Source organism: Arachis hypogaea, chromosome 20 (genome assembly GCF_003086295.3).
Source record: "Arachis hypogaea cultivar Tifrunner chromosome 20, arahy.Tifrunner.gnm2.J5K5, whole genome shotgun sequence".
Lineage (NCBI taxonomy): Eukaryota > Viridiplantae > Streptophyta > Magnoliopsida > Fabales > Fabaceae > Arachis > Arachis hypogaea.
The window spans coordinates 110,436,575-110,443,135 of NC_092055.1; the positions used below are offsets into that span (position 1 = coordinate 110,436,575).

The following is a 6,561-nucleotide window of genomic DNA, read 5'->3' on the forward strand; positions in this document are numbered from 1 at the left end:
AATTTCTATCATATCTTTTCAAAAATATCTTCTTATCTTATCTTTTTCAAAAATATCTTTTCAAAATATCTTTCCTAACCTCCTAACTACTTATCTTTTCAAAATTGGTTTTCAAAATTTGTTTCAACTAACTAACAAACTTTTTGTTTGTTTCTTAACTTTTTCAAAACCACCTAACTAATTCTCCCTCTCAATTTTCGAAAATATCTTCCCCCTTTTTTCAAAAATTTCTTTTTTATTAACTAATTAATCTTAGTTTTATTTTTAATTTCAAAAAAAAAAATTTCGAAAAAAATACTAAACTTTTTCAAAAACTATTTTCAAAAATCACTAACTCCTTTTCAAAAATAAATTTCGAAAATTCCCTCCTTCTCTCCCATCTCATTCTATTTATTCATTCATATCCTAACATCTCATCTCACATTCCAATCCTCACAGTTGTGTTTCTTCCTTTACATCACATCCTTTATCTCCCCCTCTTCTTCTACTTACAAAGGGATCCCTATACTGTGGTATAAAGGATCTCTATTATTATTATCATTTTTCTGGCCATTCTTCCTTGTCATATGAGCAGGAGCAAGGATAAGAACATTCTTGTGGAAGCAGATCCAGAACCTGAAAGGACTCTGAAGAGAAAATTAAGAGAAGCTAAAATACAACAATCCAGAGATAACCTTTCAGAAATTTTTGAACAGGCAGAGGAGATGGCAGGCGAAAATAATAATAATGAAAGGAGGATGCTTGGTGACTTTACTGCACCTAATTCCAATTTACATGGAAGAAGCATCTCCATTCCTGCCATTGGAGCAAACAACTTTGAGCTGAAAGCTCAGTTAGTTTCTCTGATGCAGCAGAACTGCAAGTTTCATGGACTTCTATCTGAAGATCCTTTTCAGTTCTTAACTGAATTCTTGCAGATATGTGATACTGTTAAGACTAATGGCGTAAATCCTGAAGTCTACAGGCTCATGCTTTTCCCTTTTGCTGTAAGAGACAGAGCTAGATTATGGTTGGATTCTCAACCTAAAGACAGCCTGAACTCTTGGGATAAGCTGGTCACGGCTTTCTTAGCCAAGTACTTTCCTCCTCAAAAGCTGAGCAAGCTTAGAGCTGATGTTCAAACCTTCAGACAGAAAGAAGGTGAATCTCTCTATGAAGCTTGGGAAAGATACAAACAGTTGACCAAAAAGTGTCCTTCTGACATGCTTTCAGAATGGACCATCCTGGATATATTCTATGATGGTCTGTCTGAGCTATCAAAGATGTCACTGGACACTTCTGCAGGTGGATCCATTCACCTAAAGAAAACGCCTGCAGAAGCTCAAGAACTCATTGACATGGTTGCTAATAACCAGTTCATGTACACTTCTGAAAGGAATCCTGTGAATAATGGGACGCCTATGAAGAAGGGAGTTCTTGAAGTTGATACTCTGAATGCCATATTGGCTCAGAATAAAATATTGACTCAGCAAGTCAATATGATCTCTCAGAGTCTGCATGGAATGCAAGCTGCATCCAACAGTACTCAAGAGGCATCTTCTGAAGAAGAAGCCTATGATCCTGAGAACCCTGCAATAGCAGAGGTAAATTACTTAGGTGAACCTTATGGAAACACCTATAACTCAACATGGAGAAATCATCCAAATTTCTCATGGAAGGATCAGAAGCCTCAACAAGGCTTTAACAATGGTGGAAGAAACAGGTTTAGCAATAGCAAACCTTTTCCATCATCAACTCAGCAACAGACAGAGAACTCTGGACAAAACGCTTCTAACTTAGCAAATCTAGTCTCTGATCTATCTAAGGCCACTGTAAGTTTCATGAATGAAACAAGGTCTTCCATTAGAAATTTGGAAGCACAAGTGGGCCAGCTGAGTAAAAGGATCACTGAAATCCCTCATAGTACTCTCCCAAGCAATACAGAAGAGAACCCAAAAGGAGAGTGCAAGGCCATTGACATAAGTGCCATGGCCGAACCTGTGAGGAAAGGAGAGGACGTGAATCCCAAGGAGGAAGACCTCCCGGGACGTCCAGTGATCAATAAGGAGCTTCCCTCTGGGGAATCAAAAGACTCTGAGGCTCATCTAGAGACTATAGAGATCCCATTGAACCTCCTTATGCCCTTCATGAGCTCTGATGAGTATTCCTCTTCTGAAGAGAATGAGGATGTCACTGAAGAGCAAACTGCCAAGTTTCTTGGTGCAATCATGAAGCTGAATGCCAAATTATTTGGCATTGATGCTTGGGAAGTTGAACCTCCCTTGTTCATCAATGAACTAAGTGATCTGGATCAACTGACATTGCCTCAGAAGAGACAGGATCCTGGAAAGTTCATAATACCCTGCACCATAGGCACCATGATCTTTAAAGCTCTGTGTGACCTTGGTTCAGGAATAAACCTCATGCCCCTCTCTGTAATAGAGAAACTGGGAATCTATGGGGTGCAAGCTGCTAAAATCTCACTAGAGATGGCAGACAGCTCAAGAAGACAGGCTTATGGACAAGTAGAAGATGTATTAGTAGAGGTTGAGGGCCTTTACATACCTACTGATTTCATAGTCCTGGATACTGGAAAGGAAGAGGATGAATCTATCATCCTAGGAAGACCTTTCCTGGCCACAGCAAGAGTTGTGATTGATGTTAACAGAGGTGAAATATTCCTTCAATGGAATGAGAACTCCCTTGTATTCAAAACTCAAGGATCTCCCTCTGCAACCATGGAGAGGAAGCAGCCAAAGCTTCTCTCCAAGCAGAGTCAACCAGTGCCCCCACAGTCAAACTCTAAGTTTGGTGTTGGGAGGCCACAACCAAACTCTAAGTTTGGTGTTGAACTCCCATATCCAAATTCTAAGTTTGGTGTTGGAGAGTCTCAACAAAGCTCTGCACATCTGTGAGGCTCCATGAGAGCCCACTGTCAAGCTATTGACATTAAAGAAGCGCTTGTTGGGAGGCAACCCAATGTTTATCTAATTCTTATTTTTATTGTTTTTTCATGTTTTCTTAGGTTCATGATCATGTGGAGTCACAAAATAAACAAAAAAATCAAAAACGGAATCAAAAACAGCAGAAGAAAAATCACACCCTGGAGGAGCATCTGTCTGGCGTTCAAACGCCAGAACAGAGCATAGTTCTGGCGCTGAACGCCCAGAATAGGAGCATCCTGGCGCTGAACGCCCAGAACAAGCATGGTTTTGGCGTTCAACGCCAGAAATGGCAGCAAAGGGGCGTTGAACGCCCAAAATGGGCACCAACCTGGCGCTGAACGCCCAGAGTTGTGTGCAAGGGCATTTTACATGCCTAAATTGGTGCAGGGATGTAAATGCCTTGACACCTCAGGATCTGTGGACCCCACAGGATCATCTCAGGATCTGTGGACCCCACAGGATCCCCACCTACCTTCACTCACTCTCTTCTCTCTTCTCAATCATCCTCTATTCTTCCGTTTACCACTCACACCCATACACCCACTTACCTTCAAAATTCAACATCTCTCTCCCACCCAATCCCACCCATATGGCCGAATACACATCTCCCTCCATCTCCTCTATATCTTCTTCTTATTCTTCTATTCTTTCTTCTTTTGCTCGAGGGCGAGCAACATTCTAAGTTTGGTGTGGTAAAAAGCATAGCTTTTTTGTTTTTTTCCATAACCATTGATGGCACCTAAGGCCAGAGAAGCCTCTAGAAAGAGGAAAGGGAAGACAAAAGCTTCCATCAAGGGTCTATAGCTCAATGGTAGAACATTTGACTGCAAATCAAGAGATCCCTGAGATACCTCAGGGGATACATTTTCTTCCACACAATTATTGGAAGCAACTAAGGGTGGAACATCAAGAGCACTCCATCATCCTTCATGAAATAAGAGAAGATCAAAAGGCAATGAGGGAGGAGCAACAAAGACAGGGAAGAGACATAGAAGAGCTCAAGGACATCATTGGTTCCTCAAGAAGGAAACGCCACCATCACTAAGGTGGATTCATTCCTTGTTCTTATTTCTTCTGTTTTTCGTTTTCTATGATATGTGCTTATCTATGTTTGTGCCTCCATTACATGATCATTAGTAGTTAGTAACTTTGTCTTAAAGATATGAATGTCCTATGAATCCGTCACCTCTCTTAAATGAAAAATGCTTTAATTCAAAAGAACAAGAATTACATGAGTTTCGAATTTATCCTTGAACTTAGTTTAATTATGTTGATGTGGTGACAATGCTTCTTGTTTTCTGAATGTATGCTTGAACAGTGCATATGTCTTTTGAATTTGTTGTTTAAGAATGTTAAATATGTTGGCTCTTGAAAGAATGATAACTAGGAGACATGTTATTTGATAATCTGAAAAATCATAAAAATGATTCTTGAAGCAAGAAAAAGCAGCAAAGAACAAAGCTTGCAGAAAAAAAAAAGAAAAAAAAAAGGGGGCGAAAAAAAAATAATAGAAAGAAAAAGAAAAAGCAAGCAGAAAAAGCCAATAACCCTTAAAACCAAAAGGCAAGGGCAAATAAAAAGGATCCCAAGGCTTTGAGCATCAGTGGATAGGAGGGCCTAAAGGAATAAAATCCTGGTCTAAGCGGCTAAACCAAGCTGTCCCTAACCATGTGCTTGTGGCGTGTAGGTGTCAAGTGAAAACTTGAGACTGAGCGGTTAAAGTCAAGGTCTAAAGCGAAAAAAAAAAAAAGAAAAAGAGAGTGTGCTTAAGAACCCTGGACACCTCTAATTGGGAACTTTAGCAAAGCTGAGTCACAATCTGAAAAGGTTCACCCAATTATGTGTCTGTGGCATTTATGTATCCGGTGGTAATACTGGAAAACAAAGTGCTTAGGGCCACGACCAAGACTCATAAAGAAGCTGTGTTCAAGAATCATCATACTGAACTAGGAGAGTCAATAACACTATTCGAAATCTGAAGTTCCTATAGATGCCAATCATTCTAAACCTCAATGGATAAAGTGAGATGCCAAAACTATTCAAGAGGCAGAAAGCTATAAGTCCCGCTCATATGATTGAGGCTCTGTTTCATTGATAGTTTGGAATTTATAGTATATTCTCTTCTTTTTATCCTATTTGATTTTCAGTTGCTTGGGGACAAGCAACAATTTAAGTTTGGTGTTGTGATGAGCGGATAATTTATACGCTTGTTTTTAGTATGTTTTTAGTAGGATCTGGTTACTTTTAGGGATGTTTCCCTTAGTTTTTATGTTAAATTCACATTTCTGGACTTTACTATGAGTTTGTGTGTTTTTCTGTGATTTTAGGTATTTTCTGGCTGAAATTGAGGGACTTGAGCAGAAATCAGATTCAGAGGTTGAAAAAGGACTGCTGATGCTGTTGGATTCTGACCTCCCTGCAATCAAAGTGGATTTTCTGGAGCTACAGAACTTGAAATGGCGCGCTTCCAATTGCGTTGGAAAGTAGACATCCAGGGCTTTCCAGCAATATATAATAGTCCATACTTTGGCCAAGAATTGACGACGTAAACTGGCGTTCAACGCCAGCCTTCTGCCCAAATCTGGCGTCCAGCGCCAGAAAAGGATCCAAAACCAGAGTTGAACGCCCAAACTGGCACAGAAACTGGCGTTCAACTCCACAAATGGCCTCTGCACGTGCAACACTCAGGCTCAGCTCAAACATACACCAAGTGGGCCCAGGAAGTGGATTTATGCATCAATTACTTACTCATGTAAACCCTAGTGACTAGTTTATTATAAATAGGACCTCTTACTATTGTATTTGACATCTTTGGACGCCTGGTTCTTAGATCAGAGGGGCTGGCCTCTCGGCCATGCCTGGACCTTCACTTATGTATTTTCAACGGTAGAGTTTCTACACTCCATAGATTAAGGTGTGGAGCTCTGCTGTTCCTCAAAGATTAATGCAAAGTACTACTGTTTTCTATTCAATTCTTCTTATTTCGCTTCTAAGATATCCATTCGCACCCAAGAACGTGATGAAGGTGATGATTATGTGTGACGCTCATCATCCTTCTCCCTTATGAATGCGTGCCTGACAAACACTTCTGTTCTACATGAATTAAGCTAGAATGAGTATCTCTTAGATCTCCTAACCAGAATCTTCGTGGCGTACGCTAGAATGATGGCGGCATTCAAGAGAATCCGGAAGGTCTAAAACCTTGTCTGTGGTATTCTGAGTAGGATTCAATGATTGAATGACTGTGACGAGCTTCAAACTCGCGATTGTTGGGCGTTAGTGACAGACGCAAAAGGAGGGTGAATCCTATTCCAGCATGATCGAGAACCGACAGATGAATAGCCGTGCCGTGACAGGGTGCGTGAGCATATGATTCACTGAGAGGAGGGGATGTAGCCACTGACAACGGTGATGCCCTTGCATACAGCCAGCCATGGAAAGGAGTAAGACTGATTGGATGAAGATAGCAGGAAAGCAGAGGTTCAGAGGAACGAAAAGCATCTCCATTCGCTTATCTGAAATCCCTGCCAATGAATCTACATAAGTATCTCTATCCCTTTTATTGTTTATTTTAATCTAATAAAGTATCATGTTTAAATCCGCCTGACTGAGATTTGCAAGGTGACCATAGCTTGCT

General features: G+C 40.5%; 1 non-coding gene across 1 annotated transcript; it reads right to left on the bottom strand.

Moving 5' to 3' along the window:
* Positions 1–1,100: 1,100 nt before the first annotated feature.
* LOC112788254 (small nucleolar RNA R71) lies at positions 1,101–1,208 on the bottom strand. Its single transcript, XR_003195626.1, has one exon. It is a non-coding gene; the product is annotated as a small nucleolar RNA R71 (small nucleolar RNA).
* Between the last annotated feature and the right edge of the window lie 5,353 nt (positions 1,209–6,561).